The sequence below is a fragment of the Pantherophis guttatus genome, chromosome 14 (assembly GCF_059756535.1).
Source record: "Pantherophis guttatus breed Tessera chromosome 14, ASM5975653v1, whole genome shotgun sequence".
Taxonomy (NCBI): Eukaryota; Metazoa; Chordata; class Lepidosauria; order Squamata; family Colubridae; genus Pantherophis; species Pantherophis guttatus.
The window spans coordinates 12,127,901-12,146,618 of record NC_142076.1 but is presented as its reverse complement, the minus strand read 5'-3'; the positions used below and the strand labels follow the sequence as shown (position 1 = coordinate 12,146,618).

At 42.8% G+C, this 18,718-nt stretch overlaps 1 protein-coding gene across 3 annotated transcripts in view; it reads right to left on the bottom strand.

Annotated features, from left to right (window-relative positions):
• LOC117673124 (ankyrin repeat and fibronectin type-III domain-containing protein 1-like) overlaps positions 1 to 18,718 on the bottom strand; it is a 306,226-nt gene that overhangs the window by 91,829 nt on the left and 195,679 nt on the right. The gene's annotated exons all lie outside the window — the stretch shown is intronic.

Genomic DNA, 18,718 nt, shown 5'->3' with positions numbered 1-18,718 from the left:
TACAGAATTAATATTCCATAAAACGGCAGTGATCCTATACTCATTTATTTGCCATCTAGGTTTTTTTTTTTCCTACCTTCCTCAAACATCCTTAATGGAGTTGACCATTTTTCTACATAACCAAAAACAAGCTAAATATAGTAATAAAAGCACAGCTGTTGCCAAATTGAGTAGACACATATTTAATTTTCTTCTTCTAATCTCTGGTGTACATGTCTAAATGTCATAACATTCCATGTTTCTTTGTGTCTTGCCAGTTTTCAGCCAATGATATACAAGGGATGGAGGAAATTAATGACTTGGCTAAAGGTTGGGAGGTTTTTACTCTTTTAGAGATTGCGCAAAATGAGAAGGGATGTGAATATAAGAGGGGGGTGGGGGGGCTGCAATGGCTCAGCGGTTAAAGATGCTAAGCTTGGAGAGCTGACAGCCTAGGTTCGAGACCCGAACTCCGCGCAACAGGGTGAGCTCCCGTCCTTGCTCCAGCTCCTGTCCACCTAACAATTTGAAAGCATGCAGATGCAAGTAGATTAATAGGTACCACTTCGGTGGAAAGGTAATATCATTCCGTGCATCTTTGGTGTATAGCCACAGTGGTCACATGACTGCAGAAATTGTCTTTGGACAACACTGGCTCCCTTGGCTAATAAACAGAGATGAGCATTACCTTTTATAAATGTAAGGCTGCAATTTTTAACAGTATCGATGTCTGGAATAGTTTTTAAGTTTAGTCAAAAATGCCTCAATAAATTTCACATATTGTTGTCTTTGTTGCCATTATCTTGCTCCACTCCTATCCCTCTTTGATGTCTTACTCTACTAGAGGTAGTCCTTCACTTATGACCGGTTACTTAGCGGCTGTTAGAAGTGACATTGGACTAATGACCCCGATCCAAAGCTCCAACATCCAGAGATCTCTTACAGTCACATAACTGCATTGTAGGCACTCAGCTTCTGACCCACATTTATGACATTTTGCAGCCATAATTGATTGACATTTTTGGCTGGAATCATCGGAAGCATTGACTTCTGATTTCTGGCAAAAACTTCCCCTTGGAGAACAATGGGTTTGCTTTAGGACAATGTTCTAAACATGTTCACTCCATGTTCATTCAACATGTTTCATGTTCACTCCATGTTCATTCCACTCTCCATGTTCACTCAACAACTGCTGTAACAAAGATCATAAAAATGGCTCCAGTCAGATGGTGACCTGCTATAAGTCTATAATGACTTCTAATGGTAGTTGCCAAACTCAATTACAATTGTAAGTTGAAGACTACATGTGTTGTGACCCAGGCCCAAGTAGGTATTATCAGACGCAAACAGCTTGAAACAAACAGACTTTGTTAGAACAGCTGAGAATTAACTTATTCTCAGCGCAGTCCAAACTAAATCAAAACAAATTCTTCATAACACAAATTCTTCACCCTTATCACCAACCTTGGTCTAATTAGACAAACTGCCAAAGGCTTCTCTTGGCAAAAGTTCAGAAGCAGAAGACGCCGACCAGAGATAAGTGCAGCAAGACAAGAAACCAATCTATCAATGTTGTTTTCCGACAAAGAGCCCAAGAGCCGTTGCTGGTCTTTTAAGCCTTATGGGAGGGGCCAATCATCTCTTGGCCTTACTCCCGAGTCGTCCCTTTTGCTTTAGCTGCTCTTGCCTTCTAGCAGCTCTTCTCATACGTGCACTAGGAACAGGCTCCTCCTGTTTCTCTGCCTCTCTGCTGTCAGCCTCTGAAGGCTCCGGGGTCCACACATCACTCCCAGATGGCCCTGGCCCCATCTCTGTATTTTGTGCCTGCCTGCCTGCCTACCTGCCTGCCTGCCTGCCTGCCTGCCTGCCTGCCTGCCTGCCTGCCTATCTATCTATCTATCTATCTATCTATCTATCTATCTATCTATCTATCTATCTATCTATCTATCTATCTATCTATCTATTCTATCTATCTATCTATCCATCCATCCATCCATCCATCCATCCATCCATCATCTCTATCTCTCTCTATCTACATTTTTATCTATCTAATCTACCTATCTTCCATCATCTATCTATCTATCTATCTATCTATCTATCTATCTATCTATCTATCATCTCTGTCTCTCTCTATCTACGTTTTTATCTATGTAATCTATCTTCCATCATCTATCTAATCTATCAATCATCTATCCATCCATCCATCTATCCATCCATCCATCTATCCATCCATCCATCCATCCATCCATCCATCATCTATCTCTTTCTATGTTTTTATCTATCTAATCTAGCTATCTTCCATCATCTATCTATCAATCATCTATCATCTCTATCTCTCTCTATCTACATTTTTATCTATCTAATCTAGCTATCTTCCATCATCTATGTAATCTATCTATCTATCTATCTATCTATCTATCTATCTATCTATCTATCTATCTATCTATCTATCATCTATCTATCTTCCATCTAGTTTTATTACTTTTAACCTTGTAAGCTGTCCAGAGATGCTTTGCAAAGAAATGAGTGGAATGAATGAATGAATGTCACCATTGGGTATTCTAATTTACTGCTTTCATATCTGGGTAATGGAATGAAAGTTGCAGACCCGTTATCTCAGCTTGTTGGAGTTGGCGAATTCCAGAGTGCTTTAAATACAACTGCTTTAAAATGTGCACATTGTCAAGAGGCGTGGCCGAAATGCGCAAGAGGTCTTCATTTCTCCACAGAGTGTCCTCCCAAGACAATAAGTGTGCAGCAACAGCTTCTGAATCTTGATTGCACAAAGACAGGGGTTTGGGGTGAGGGGTTGTTGGGGGTTTTTTTTGGTCCATAACCAGCTGCTTTATTCAACAGCCTGGCCCGAATCTTAAAAAGACGGCAAAATGCCTCCTCTGAACAATTTGTCACAAGCGCAAATTGCAATTTGGAATGCCATCACAAATCTTTTGAGTTTGGACAAAGCTGAGGTGTGCCAAGCTGGCGCTTGTGATGAATGATTCAGAAGATCCACATGCTGGGAGCTTGATGAAGCAACAGGCTGAAGAGAAAGATCAAGCTTTTGGCTCCATTAAATCTTGAGAATCGGGTTATTATTTTGTGTGTTTCTGATTAAGGTTCAGGAAGGGGGTGGGGTGGGGGACTCACAACTCCTGGTTCGGTGGCTGGCCTCGGGGAAGGAGCTGAGAGTTCTCCACCCTCTGGGATAACATGTGAAGGGCAGATATGCATCTACTCCCGAACATAATCAGTTCTGGCACATGCATGAAGATATCCATCTCCCCTCCGCCTTGTTCGGTGACCCTCCAAAGGATCAATGGTATAAAAATAGCCAGGGAGCCGACTGTTTTGAAAAAGCTCACCTGAGCTTCTGGCCCTCAACTCCCCAAGGTCCTGCCTTAGCTTGAGATCCAGCTGACCCTCAGAATGCAAGCTAGAAGGTTGGAGAGATAGAATCAAAAGGTGGAATTTGGTGGAGTTTACCACCTCACGAAGTTCCATCAGAAAAGAAGTCCTTGAGCTTATTTTTAACAGAATAATGGAATTGTAAAGGGCCTTAGAGGGATGCAGTGGCTCAGTGGCTAAGACACTGAGCTTGTCGATTGAAAGGTCGGCACTTCAGCGGTTCGAATCCCTAGCGCCACGTAACGGGGTGAGCTCCCGTGACTTGTCCCAGCTTCTGCCAACCTAGCGGTTCGAAAGCAGGTCAAAAATGCAAGTCGAAAAATAGGGACCACCTTTGGTGGGAAGGGAACAGCGTTCCGTGCGCCTTTGCGTTGAGTCATGCCGGCCACATGACCATGGAGACGTCTTTGGACAGCGCTGGCTCTTGGGCTTTGAAACAGAGATGAGCACCACCCCCTAGAGTCGGGAACGATTAGCACATATGTGCAAGGGGAACCTTTACCTTTACCTAAGGGGCCTTAGACGCCTTCTAATAGAACCCCCTGCTCAAGCGGGAGTTCCTACACCATTCTGGACAAACAATCTTTCCTGGACCAACAATCTCTACTCAGTCACTCATGCCCTTGTCATTTCCAGTCTTGACTATTGCAACACGCTCTACATGGGGCTTCCCTTGAAGAGCATCTGGAAGCTCCAGCTGGTGCAAAATGCAGTGGCCTGCACAGTTTTGTGTAGACCCTGGTGTTCACGTGCATCACCTCTCCTGCGGGAGCTGCATTGGCTGGTGATTTGCTTCCGGGTGCAATTCAAGGTGCTGGTTGTCACCTTTAAGGCCCTTCATGGCTTCGGACCAGGTGATCTGAGGGACCGTCTCTTGCCGGTCACATCTACCCGACCCACCAGAGCGGGGAGGCAAGGAATGTTGGGGGTCCCATCCCCATGGGAGATACACCTGGTGGGCCCCAGAAGAAGGGCATTCTCTGTGATGGCTCCCTCTCTCTGGAGCGTCATTCCCCCAGAGATTAGAATGGCCCCCACTCTAACACTCTTCTGGAAGGTGCTGAAGACCTGGTTCTGCCAGCAGGCCTGAGGAACCCAGAGAGGAATGGAGCCCATTAAATGACTTGTGTAATCGGCTGTCACCGGGGTGGGGGGGAGGGGCGGGATGATTTTATTATTTTATTATATAATTCTTTTATTAGTTGTATTGTTTTTAATATGAGGTTTTATATAGCCGCCTTGAGTGCAAATAGGCAGCAATATAAATTAGGTAGGTAGGTAGGTAGGTAGATAGGTAAGTAGATAGATAGATAGATAGATAGATAGATAGATAGATGATAGATAGATAGATAGATAGATAGATAGATAGATGGATGGATGGATGGATGGATGGATGGATGGATGATTGATAGATGATAGCTAGATTAGATAGATGATTGATAGATTAGATAGATGATGGAAGATAGCTAGATTAGATGATAGCTAGATTAGACAGATGAAAAAAATTGATATAGAGATGATAGATAGATAGCTAGATAGCTAGCTAGCTAGCTAGCTAGCTAGATAAGATAGATAGATAGATAGAGATAGATAAGATAAAAGAGATAGATAGAGATAGCTAGATAGATAAGATAGATAGATAGAGATAGATAGTTAGATAAGATAGATAGATAGATAGAGATAGAAAGATAAGATAGAGATAGATAGATAGATAAGATAAGATAAATAGAGATAGATAGATAGATAGATAGATAGATAGAGATAGATAGATAAGATAAAAGAGATAGAGATAGCTAGATAGATAAGATAGATAAATAGAGATAGATAGATAAGATAAGATAAATAGAGATAGATAGATAGATAGATAGATAGATAGATAGATAGAGATAGATAGATAAGATAAAAGAGATAGAGATAGCTAGATAGATAAGATAGATAAATAGAGATAGATAGATAAGATAAAAGAGATAGAGATAGCTAGATAGATAAGATAGATAAATAGAGATAGATAGATAAGATAGATAGATAGATAGATAGCGATAGAAAGATAAGATAGAGATAGATAGATAAGATAAGATAAATAGAGATAGATAGATAGATAGATAGATAGATAGATAGATAGATAGATAGATAGATAGATAGAGATAAATAACCGTCCAGTCTCTTAAAAACTCTAATGATGGAGCACCCACAACTTCTGAAGGCAAAATCCTTCCACTGATCAACTGTTCTAGCTTTCTAAACTAAACTTCTCTCTTCTGAGGGAAACTGTTGCTGAGGAAAGACCTTGGCAAAGCAAACAGCGTCCAAAGTGGAGTTCCAAAGCCTACGTGGTACTTCTCTCCGCCCTGCGTCTCTTACCATTCAGTGCTCAGAGACCTGGGACGGAAAGCCGGCAGATCAGCCAAGTCATTCTCACCTATCCTCCTCTTCTCCTGCTTCTGTTTAACTGACTGTGTGAATTTAGAGAGGCTGCTCTCAGACCTGGGGAAAGGGGTGGGGGGGAGGAGAGGCGTTAACTCCATCAAACCATCAGGAACCCCAGAAGGCATGGCAAAGAGCTAGGGGTCAAGACATTCTGATGTTCAGGCAAAAGAAAGGAGGTAGGAACGAGCATTAAGAGAAATCAACCAATGGTGATAGGTTCTTTCCATCACAATATACAGGGGGAGGGGGCAACAGATTAACAGGGTTGCTAGAACCATCAACAGGAATCAGAACACGCAACGTTTTTGCTCCACATTGGAATGAAATCAAAGAGTCACATTAAATAGGGATTTTTTTTTGTAAAACTGCCCAAGGAGCTGCTGATTCAGTTCTACAGAGGAATTATTGAGTCTGTCATCTGCATCTCCATAACTGTCTGGTTTGGCTCTGCAACCCCACAAGACAGACACAGACTTCAGAGGATAGTTAGGACTGCAGAAAAAACAATGGCTACCAACCTGCCTTCCATGGAGGACCTGTATACTGCACGGGTCAAAAAGAGGGCTGTGAAAATATCTACAGACCCCTCACATCCTGGATATAAACTGTTTCAACTCCTACCCTCAAAACGACGCTATAGAGCACTGCACACCAGAACAACTAGACACAAGGACAGTTTTTTCCCCAACGCCATCACTCTGCTAAACAAATAATTCCCTCAACACTGTCAAACTATTCACTAAGTCTGCATTACTATTAATCTTCTCATCGTTCCTATCACCCATCTCCTCCCACTTATGACTGCATGACTGTAACTTTGTTGCTTGTATCCTTACGATTTATATTGGTTGTTTCCTAGTATGATTTGATTGCTTATTTGTACTCTATGACCATCATTAAGTGTTGTACCTTACGATTCTTGACGAATGTATTTTTTGTTTTTATGTACACTGAGAGCTTATGCACCAAAGACAAATTCCTTGTGTGTCCAATCACACTTGGCCAATAAAAAAATATATTCTGTTCTGTTCTGTTCTGTTCTGTTCTATTCTCTCTTTTCTTAGTCTAGTCTAGTCTAGTCTAGTCTAGTCTAGTCTAGTCTAGTCTAGTCTAGTCTAGTCTAGTCTAGTCTAGTCAATTCTAATTCTAATTCTAATTCTAATTCTAATTCTAATTCTAATTCTATTCTATTCTATTCTATTCTATCCTATCCTATCCTATCCTATCCTATCCTATCCTATTTCTATCCTATCCCTATTCTATTCTATTCTAGCATCCTCTTTTGTTTAAAAGGAAACAACTCCATTTCTAAAGTAGCACAATTTTTGAGTTCCAAGTGATTGGGGAAGAGATGGAGAACTCACTGGAGGAATTGGAAATACTATCTAGGGCACCAGGGACCACTTCTGTGGTTCTTCTGTGGACCGGAGAGGGAGTGGTTTTGTCTGCTGCCTGCATCCCGCAGATGGGACTTCGCTTGTTTGCGCGACCCGGTCTCTGGCCTGCTGTGGCCTGCTCCCAGTCCAAGACTGGGGTTTGGGGACCTCTGATCTAGGGGATTTGAAGGATTTCTTCAGGAGTCTGATGGTCACCTTGAAGAATAAACACTCATTTATCATGGAATAAACTGATAAAGATTGAGCCGTGCCATTTGATAAAAAGGCCTGGGACTTTGTTATTGTAGCTTGCTTTTGTTAGGCCGTCCCTGTGGAGCAAGACATTCCTTGGAAATTCTTGCAATGTCATCTCAATGTTTATTTGCTTTTGAAAACAAGCTTCTCTTTCTCAACATTTGCACAGGGGGAATAAAAAAAAAAAACCCTGTGTGATTTAAAGCTTTGGCATACCAGTACAGGGATATTGTGGACACCGTAACCTCTCTGAAACCCAGCTTCTAATGCACAGGAAGGTTGTGAGATGTGGGACGTAGGGAATTATCCAACACTCTGCACCTTCCTTCATTGAAACGACCTCAAGCAGGGATCATCTATCTGCTAAGAAGAATGAGGATTCAGAAGTTATACAGAAGCCAGGCGAGGGTCTATATGAGAAGCAGGAGGGACAAAGATGAAGGCAGCGGAAAACTCCAGAGCTTCTCCAGAAAATTCCAGAGTACAGCAGAGACCATTCTAGAATATAGAATAGAATAGAAGAGTTGGAAGGGGCCTTGGAGGTCTTTTAATCCAACTCCCCGCTTACGCAGGAAACTCTACACCACTTCAGACAAATGGCTATCAAACATCTTCTTAAAAACTTCCAGTGTTGGAGCATTCACAACTTCTGAAGGCAAGTTGTTCCACTGATGAATTATTTTCACAGTCAGGAAATTTCTCTTTAGTTCTAGGTTGCTTCTCTCCTTGATTAGTTTCCGCCCATTGCTTCTTGTCCTGTCTGTAGATACTTTGGAGAATAGCTTGACTCCCTCTTCTTTGTGGCAGCACCTGAGATATCGTGTCTCCCCAGTCCTTCTTTTCATTAAACTAGACATACCCAGTTCCTGCAACCGTTCTTCATACGTTTTAGCCTCCAGTCCCCTAATCCTCTTTGTGGCTCTTCTCTGCACTCTTTCTAGAGTCTCCACATCTTTTTTTACATCGTGGCGACCAAAACTGGCGACCAAAACATAGTCATGCCGGCCACATGACCACGGAGTCGTCTTCGGACAGCGCTGGCTCTTCGGCTTTGAAACGGAGATGAGCACCGCCCCCTAGAGTCGGGAACGACTACCACATATGTGCGAGGGGAACCTTTACCTTTACCTTATTTGCAGAGACTTATCTAAGTCTCTGTGCTTCAATGTCTTATTTCAATAAGCTAAATTCAGTTCAGCCTCCCTCTTTCTCTCTTTACTGCATCAATGAAATAAACTCCACAAACAACTGACCATGTCCAGATACACTTCAAAGCATCGGCATCTTTTCATTCCTGTACTTTTTGTTACTGATTTATTATTCCATGTATTATTTGCGATTGTTCAATAATACAAGGGAAGATAACGGCTGTTATTATTGTTGCCGTGCAGGCTTAGGTGTTTCAAAGCATTCTCTGCATTTTTTGCAGGGAGGTAATGAAATAATTCCAAAGAAAATGCGAGCAGTGGGAAGGAAGCGTTTGCTTAGCAACAATTATGCATCTCATTAAATGCAGTAAAAGAGAGCACTACCCTCCGAATCCTATTCTGGCCATTAAATGCCCCCCCCCCCATTCAGTGGTTGGATCCTACAGGTTTAACAACCGGTTCGGTGATCACGCGCTTCGCTACGTTTGTGTGCGTGCGTGCGCAATTGAACGAAAAATCACTTTCCGCGTTCGTGCTAGGGAATTAAACCAGCCAAGGCTCGGCAATCTGCTTTGCTGCGTTAATCAGCTGCGGAGATTTATTTATTTATTTATTTATTTATTTTATTATATTTCTATACCGCCCTTCTCCTGCGGGACTCAGGGCGGTGTACAGCCAGGATAAAACATAGCATATAAAATTTAAAAACATTTAAAAAAACAATTAAATAATTTTGGCCCGAGATCTAGGTAAGTAAAGGGCAGGGGCAGGTGGGCGGGCCCAGCTGATTGTCGGATCTTCCGGTTCAGTGGTGGATTTCAAATTTTTTTTACTACTGGTTCTGTGGGCGTGGCTTGGTGGGCATGGCAGGGGAAGGATACCGTAAAATCTCCAGGGGAAGGTTACTGCATAATCCCCATTTCCTCCCGATCAGCTGGGACTCGGGAGGCAGAGAATAGATGGGGGCGGGGCCAGTCAGAGGTGGTATTTACCGGTTCTCCGAACTACTCAAAATTTCTGCTGCCGGTTCTCCAGAACTGGTCAGAACCTGCTGAAACCCACCTCTGTTACCGTTCCATGCGAACCGGTCGAATCCTACCCGTCTGCGTTGCAATGCCTTACGAAAGCCCCGGTGTCAAATTTCTGCAGGTAGTTCTCACCTAAGGACCGCAATCAAACCCCCAAATTTCTGTGGCTAAATGAGACATTTATGAAGTGAGGGTTTTTTGCCTCCATCTTTCTTGCCACAATCAGTCATCCCTGCAGCTCTTAAGTTAGTAACACGGTTCTCAAGGGAGGATTTGGCTTCTCCATTGACATTGCTTGTCAGAAGGTCCCCAAAAAGCTATCACGTGACCCCGGGACACTGCGACCGTCATAAATATGAATCGGTTGCCAAGTTGGAATTTTGATAACTTGGCAAGTTCAAGAAACTTCGAAGCAATTATAGAGACGGTAGTTCTTGGTTGCATTTTTGATTTGTAAGTATCTAACAGATTAACAGAGTTGGGAGGGACCTTGTAAGTCATCTAGTCCAACCCTCCTGCCACAGGAGGAGACCCTATACCATTTCTGACAGATGGTAGTCCAGTCTTTTCTTGAAAGCCTCCAGTGATGAAGCTCCCACAAGTTCTCAAGGCAACTTCTGTTCCATGGATTGATTGTTCTCACTGTCAGGAAATTCCTCCTTGTTTCTAGGTTGAATCTCTCCTTGGTCAGTTTCCATCCATTATTCCTTGTCTGGTCTTTGGGTGCTTTGGAAAATAGCTTGACCCCCTTCCTCCTCTCTGTGGCAGCCCCTCAAATATTGGAAGAATGCTATCATGTCTCCCCTGGTCCTTCTCTTCACTAGACTAGCCAGGCCCAGTTCCTGCAACCGTTCATCGTATGTTTTAGCCTCCAGTCCCCTCATCATCCTGGTTGCTCTTCTCTGCATTCTTTCTAGAGTCTCAACATCTTTTTTATAGTATGGTGACCAAAACTGGATCTATGGGATGAGGGCAGGGCAGCTCCATGCTCACCTTAATTCAAAACTCACCTTAAGCTTTGCAAATTATGTATTTATAGCAAAGATGTACCGTATTTTTCGGAGTATAAGACGCACCTTTCCCCCCGCCAAAAGGGGGTGAAAATTTAGGTGCGTCTTATACACTGAATGTAGCCCCGCCCACCCACTGGCCCCCACCCTTTGGCCTCCGCCTCCCAGCAATTTACCTCTTTGCAGCAAGCAGCAAGAAGAAACAGCCCATTTCAGCTTCAGCACAGCCTAATTAGCACATGTTGATTGTCTGTTGGATCGGCCTCCCAACTCTCAGCTGTTTTGTGCGGGCCTCTGCTGCTTGCTGCAAGGAGGTAAATTGCTGGGAGCACATTTTTTTTCTTTTTTTGTGCTAATCAAGCTATGCTGAAAACGACAATGAAAGTAAAGCAGGCTATTTGCTGTTTGCTGCAACGAGGCAAAATTGCTGGGAGGCAGAGGCAGATTTCTTTTTCTTGTTTTCCTCACCAAAAAAAGGTAGGTGCGTCCTATAGTCCGGAGCGGCTTATACTCCGAAAAATACGGTAATTCACTTTGATTAATGAGGTTTGTTCTGTGGCACTTCATGACTTACTTGGAGTTGCTCTGCAAAACCACCAAGATGCTACCCCAGAGGGTTCTCCGAGGGAAACATCTACCGTACCTTCTGGCTTAAGAGGCCTTTTTAAGCAGGAAACCCATTTTCAGCAAAGGGCCGAAGGGAAGAGAATTCAGGGTGCTAAAACATGCAGAAATGCAGTGGGCAGCCTCTTCCAAGAAGATCCTTTGATCTCCCACGAGTGTTTGATTGATTTATTTTACTGAACGGTGTTTAGTTTGATTTGGCTTGGTCTGGTCCTAGACTTCTGAGAATTCTTTGTCTCAGTTGGAGCGGCCTCAAGACGTTCCCGCCGTCCTCTTTTGTAAATGACTCCTCGTATTATTTTAAGTTGCCCCAATTTGCTAGGATAGCATAGGGCTTTTTCAGCATATTTCTTTGAGTTCTCCTTGGGCGAGCGAGAAGATGCTACTTGTACAATTTCCAGGAACTCATGGAGAGGGGGGGGAAAATAAAAAAATAAACACTTCTCTTCTATTATTGGGTCCTTAGTGTTCTCTGAGCTTGGGGATTTTCTTGCAGACCTTCCATTACCAAGCTAGGTAACATCAGAGCTGCACTGGTGATGTTATCTAGTTGGGTAATAAAATGTCCTGTTCGAAAACCACCAAGCTCGGAGAGCATCAAAAATCACACAGTCCTCCTCCTCCTCCCCCTTCTTTCCCCCCCTCCCATTCTCTTCCCATTCTCATCACTCCACAAACCCCATTCCCTTCTAGCACAGAAGAAGTTACCTATTTGGGTAATCTGCAAGAAAACTACCAAGTTCAGAGAGCTCCAAGGACCCCACATTATTCCTCCTCCTCCTCTCCACAAACACCACTCCCTTCTAGTATGGATGATGTTACCTAGATGGATCATGAAATGTCTGCAAGAAAACCACCAAGCTCAGAGAGCACCAAGAATTCCCCAGTCCTTCTCCCCCTACCTCCCTGTTCTCCTCCTCCTCCTCTTCTTCCTCCTCCTTTTCCCCCCTCCCAGTCTCTTCCCATTCTAATCACGCCACAAATCTCATTCCCTTTCAGCACTATTGATGTTACCTAGATGGGTCTTGAAATGTCTGCAAGAAAACCACCAAGCTCAGAGGTCACCAAGGACCTCACAGTTCAACCCTGAGCTGCAAATATTCTCCTCTATTAATCTTCTTCTATTTTTCATGCAACTAGTGTGGACGAGATGCTTAATAACCGATGCTTCTGAAATGACGGTAGGACCAAACCAGGTATTTAACTATATTTTTATCTATATTTTTAACCAAGTTTTTAAAAATTAAATAACTGATTAACTATATTTTTAATTAACCCTAAGAGTTATTTTCCTGTATATATAATAGAAAGTGTATTTCCAGAAAATAAGGCTGTGCTAATATGAACTCATCAATTTGAAGAAGTAATCAATACGTTTTTAGAATAGAATAGAATAGAATAGAATAGAATAGAATAGAATAGGGAATGGAATGGAATGGAATGGAATGGTATAGAATAGAATAGAATAGAATAGAATAGAATAGAATAGAATAGAATAGAATAGAATAGAATAGCATAGAATAGAATAGAATAGAATAGAATAGAATAGAATAGAATAGAATAGAATAGAATAGAATAGAATAGGGAATGGGGATGGGATGGGATGGGATGGGATGGAATGGAATGGAATGGAATAGAATAGAATAGGGAATGGAATGGAATGGAATGGAATGGAATGGAATGGAATGGAATAGAATAGAATAGAATAGAATAGAATAGAATAGAATAGAATAGAATAGAATAGAATAGAATAGGGAATGGGGATGGGATGGGATGGGATGGGATGGGATGGGATGGGATGGGATGGGATGGAATGGAATGGAATAGAATAGAATAGGGAATGGAATGGAATGGAATGGAATGGAATGGAATGGAATGGAATGGAATAGAATAGAATAGAATAGAATAGAATAGAATAGAATAGAATAGAATAGAATAGAATAGAATAGAATAGAATAGAATAGAGAATGGGGATGGGATGGGATGGAATAGAATAGAATAGAATAGAATAGAATAGAATAGAATAGAATAGAATAGAATAGAATAGAATAGGGAATGGGGATGGGATGGGATGGGATGGGATGGAATGGAATGGAATAGAATAGAATAGAATAGAATAGAATAGGGAATGGAATGGAATGGAATGGAATGGAATGGAATGGAATGGAATGGAATAGAATAGAATAGAATAGAATAGAATAGAATAGAATAGAATAGAATAGAATAGAGAATGGGGATGGGATGGGATGGAATAGAATAGAATAGAATAGAATAGAATAGAATAGAATAGAATAGAATAGAATAGAATAGAATAGAATAGAATAGAATAGAATAGAATTCTTTATTGGCCAAGTGTGATTGGACACACAAGGAATTTGTCTTTGGTGCATACGCTCTCAATGTACATAAAAGAAAAGATACATTCATCAAGAATCATAAAGTACAACACTTAATGATGGTCATAGGGTACAAATAAGCAAATCCAATCATACTAGGAAACCATATCAATATAAATCGTAAGGATACAAGCAACAAAGTTACAGTCATACAATCATAAGTGGGAGGAGATGGGTGATAGGAACAATGAGAAGATGGATTTAGAAGAAGAAAATGGATTTAAATAAGCAATGTTTCCTCAAGGCCCTAATCTGGAATTAAAAACGCTGAAATAAATCCCAACTGAGAGCATGCAACGCTGCAACACCGATCCTTGGGCTTAGTTTATTCATTGTGAAATAGTTGGCTAGCGTGGTAAACTAGAATATTCAGGAACGGCGAGTTTGTTTATTTGCTGAGCATTTCTATTTACTTCATTTGCATTTGATCGTTGAGCTATCATCATCCCCTGTCACGATAAGACAAAAGTCTTGAACTCGGCCTCCTTCACTCCGAAACTGTTCCCAAGATGGTTTCAATATGTACCGATTCCTTGTTTCCTGTGGAAATTTTCGTTTTTCTCTCTCTTGGCTCAATACGGGATGGATTCAAGTTTGACTGAAGATGTGAAATCTAATTTGCTCCGATCAATGCTGGATACGGAGCCCAGCTTCCTTCACAATATGCCTCATCTGCCTACTTCAAAACAGGATGAGAAACCCCTCTTTGGTGTCCCTTTCTGGGCGATCCAAGTGGCCTGTGCCACGATGGGCAGGCGTGTCTTTTCAAACACTCCCATCAAGAAAGCTGGGCATGTCAAATGCAGGGAGTCCTCGACTTATGACTTTATACTTTATTTTATTGTCATTGCACCTCGTACAATGAAATTAAATGCCATCCTCAGTGTACATTATTGTTATGGCCTGCCAGCGGCCAGAAAAACTGTCAGCAGAGTCAGACAGTGAGGAGGATGGGGAGGAATTTGGGCCAGTCCTGGGGGCTGGAGAAAGCTCAGACGAGGGCTCTGCATCGGACGCAGAGAGGGAGTTAGACAGCAGCGAGGCAAAGGAACAGCTGGAGCCTGTTCCCAGTGTGCGCATGGGCAGAGCTGCCAGAAGACAAGAATGATTAAGAAAGCAGGGTCAACTCAGGAGTAAGGCCACACCTTGAAGATGATTGGCCCCTCCCACAGGACATAAAAGAGGAGCAACCGGGATGGGTGCTTTTGCAGGAAGCAATTAGTTCATCTCATTTCAAGATGGGAAAGTTCTGTTCGTGACTCTAATAGACCCAGTGCCAAGCTTGGCCTTGCTCTGCATTTGTAAATTGGTTCTCTGGCAGCGTTCCAAGTGAGATAAGGTGGGGGTTGATCAACATTCCTCTGAAAGACTGTTTGCCGAAGCCTTGTTGACTGTGAATGAACGGAATTCACAGTCGTGTGAATAAACGAGGTTTTACCGGGATTAAGACTTTGCTTCATGCTTTCTAAGAAAGCCTAGGTCAGAACAATTTATACATAAGAAAAACTATAAAAATAAATCAAAAACACATTCTATACCAAAGATGGCTAACCTTTTTGCCGTTGTGTGCCAAAAGCGGGGGGAGAGCGGGGAGGTCGCCCACATGCGTACCCACACCCGCAACCCCCCGGCGGCCCCCCCCCGCTTTTAGCACGAGATAGCACAGTGGGCTCGGTAGGCCCATTTTTCACCCTCCCAGGATCCAGAGGCTTTCTAGGAGCCTGGGGAGGGCAAAAACGGCCTTCCCCATCCCACCCTACTGGAGGCCCACCGGAGGCTCTCCGGAGGCCGGAAACAGCCCATTTCCCAATTTCTGGTGGGACCGGAAGGCCCAAAAATCAGCTGGCTGGCGCACGCAGGTGCACTGGAGCTGAGCTATGGCAATGCTCGCGTGCTCACTGATATGGCTCCGTGTGCCACCTGTGGCACCCATGCCATGGGTTCGCCATCACGGCTCTACCAAGTTGACTCTCAAACTAACGGTAGACAACAGGTAATCTTAAGAAATATTGCTAACTTCATTCAAGCTCTCTCTCAACTTTGCTGAAAACGATTGTTTAAAAATCTTCTCTAGAGATTGGGCGCTTGTAATTTACCCCCCCGTTTCATTTTAAATGGAATTTCGAAAGCAACCTAGAAATTGGATTTTTCAGGAATTCTCTAATGGTTTTTGGAGAGGGAGGAGGAGGAGGAGGAGGAGAAGAAGAAGAGGAGGAGGAGGAGGAGGGGGAGGAGGAGGAGGAGGGGGGGAGAAGAGGAGAAGCAGGAAAAGAAGAAGAAGAGGAGGAGGAGGAGGAAAGGAGGAGGAAAAGGAGGAGGAGGAGGAGAAGAGGAGGAGGAGGAGAAGAGGAGGAGGAGAAGAAGAAGAGGAGGAAGAGGAGGAGAAGGAGAAGAAGAGGAGGAGGAAGAGGAAGATGACGATTTTGCCTACTTTTTTACAAGGAATAGAAGGAGAGGAGGAGAAGAGGAGGAGGACGAGGACGAGGAGGAGGAGGAGGAGAAGAAGAGGAGGAGGAGGAGGAGAAGGAGACGGAGAAGGAGAAGGAGAGGGAGAAGTAAGAATGAAATCTCCTTTGAACTGAACTCAACTCCTTGGAATTTCATGCTTTTATTTATTTAACAAACGTTGAGGTTTTCTGACTCCTTGACAATTCTGGGTGGCTTATAAATAAAGAGACAATACAATATAAAAAGGAAGACAACACAATGTAATTACCCGAGCAACAAAACCAAAGTATTTTGCCACTGCCTTCTTCTGGAATGTATTTGAACTTCCTTGTTTAGCTTAGAGGTATCTTTTTTGTGAAACTTCCCTTGAACTTACAATACCCTTTTGTTACCAAAAAGTCAATGCCAGACTACATGGATCTCTACTGGGCTCATCTTGAGGGAGGAAACTCAAACCTTCCTCATACTGATCTCCTGCATCTTCTGAAGATCCTCTTCAAATATATTGTCTGTCTCCAGATTTCCCTGATCTGGGATCCCCGAGCCTGCTTTTTCGAAAAAGAGACACATTTCCGCCCTAAGATTAATATAAAAATTTACTTTTATTGGAAGATGGAGGGCTCCCCCCACCCCCAACCATATCCACAAAAGTAGTGGAAACTGCACCAGTGGCAAACTGTGACCGGACATTTCCATCTGACTCAGTCTACACTATGAGGAGACATTCCTGTGGAAGATACACCCAGGAGGAAAGGACAGATCATGCACCTTGCGATCCAAAGGACAAGTGGCAACACCAATATGGCTGTGTGGCGTGGCGCAGAAATTTTGCTTGTCAAGGGATTTCTGTGCCACTCATGATCCATCAGCCCTATGACACATGGATGGGATGGGATAGAAGTAAGAGTAGAGTAGAGTAGAGTAGAGTAGAGTAGAGTAGAGTAGAGTAGAGTAGGGTAGGGTAGGGTAGGGTAGGGTAGGGTAGGGTAGGGTAGGGTAGGGTAGGGTAGAGTAGAGTAGAGTAGAATAGAATAGAATAGAATAGAATAGAATAGAATAGAATAGAATAGAATAGAATAGAATAGAATAGAATAGAATAGAATAGAATAGAATAGAATAGACTGGGATGGGATGGGATGGGATGGGATGGGATGGGATGGGATAGAAATAAGAGCAGAATGGAATGGAATGGAATGGAATGGAATGGAATGGAATGGAATGGAATAGAATAGAATAGAATAGAATAGAATAGAATAGAATAGAATAGAATAGAATAGAATAGAATAGAATAGAATAGAATAGAATAGAATAGAATAGAATAGAATAGACTGGGATGGGATGGGATGGGATGGGATGGGATGGGATGGGATAGAAATAAGAGCAGAATGGAATGGAATGGAATGGAATGGAATGGAATGGAATGGAATGGAATAGAATAGAATAGAATAGAATAGAATAGAATAGAATAGAATAGAATAGAATAGAATAGAATAGAATAGAATAGAATAGAATAGAACAGAACAACTTTATTGTCACTTTAAATGTACACTAATCAGCATACATTAAAATGAAATTCCGTTGCATTCAGCTCTCAAAAGGGAACCATTATGCATATACACCCCACACACACACACACACATATGTGACACAGAGAAACATCACCGCCTAATTCACATGTATACATATACATGGCAGGTGATGGTGGTGGGAGAAGCCTGCGAGTTTACAAAACGGATGGCCTAAGGGACAAAGCTGTTCCAGAATCTAGTCGTCCTGCTCTAGATACTATTACCGGCTCCCTTTCTCTTAACTCGGCCTGAAGAAATGTAGGAGAACCTCAATGCATTTGTCTGCTTATCTTCACAGGAAGGGAGGGCATCTTGTTTTTCTCTTAATTTTATTTCAGGATGAAGCCAACGCCAGGGACTTCTGCACTTTCAGCTAGCTCAGGTATCACATGCAGCAAGCAGAAATTCTACGCAGGAGAAAAAGCTGGTTTTGGGGGGGTTTCTTTTAAAGCAAATTTTTAAGACTTGCAAATTGAGCTCTCTACTGCTCTCTCTACTTTTGGGCTTTTTGACCTTAACATTCTGTTGTGAGGTTTACCTCCTTTCCCCCCCCCCCCCAACCTTCCTCCAGGATCAAGGTATGCATTTCAGACGACCCCATAAAGACCCCAAACCGATCCGTTACCATTAAAATGAAATGCTGAGAACTTTGTTCTATCGAGATCACCACCAATGGTATAGATACTGTGATGCACACAACTGGACTCGCACAAGCTGCCCGGCTATAAGGTGGCTGGCTTGCTTTTTTCCCCCACCAGCGATTTCTCTAAAGCCACAGCCAATCGTGGCTTCTCCCAGTAGATAAGCAAACCACGGCTTGCTCAGCGCGATGCGTGAACTTTTCCGCGCCTCTCTCTTCCTGTCTGCCATGCAAACGCAGCAGGCCGAAAACCCACCAGGATGCAGCTTTTATAAAACAGCTCAAGGATGGCAAAGCGCCACGCGCTGAACAGGCCAGGGAGCCAAGCGCTGTTGTTATTTGCAAGTCGATACCGATCGTAGCAGCGAAAGCAAATTTGGATGTGCTCGGTTGCTCTTATCCAGACAGTTTGCC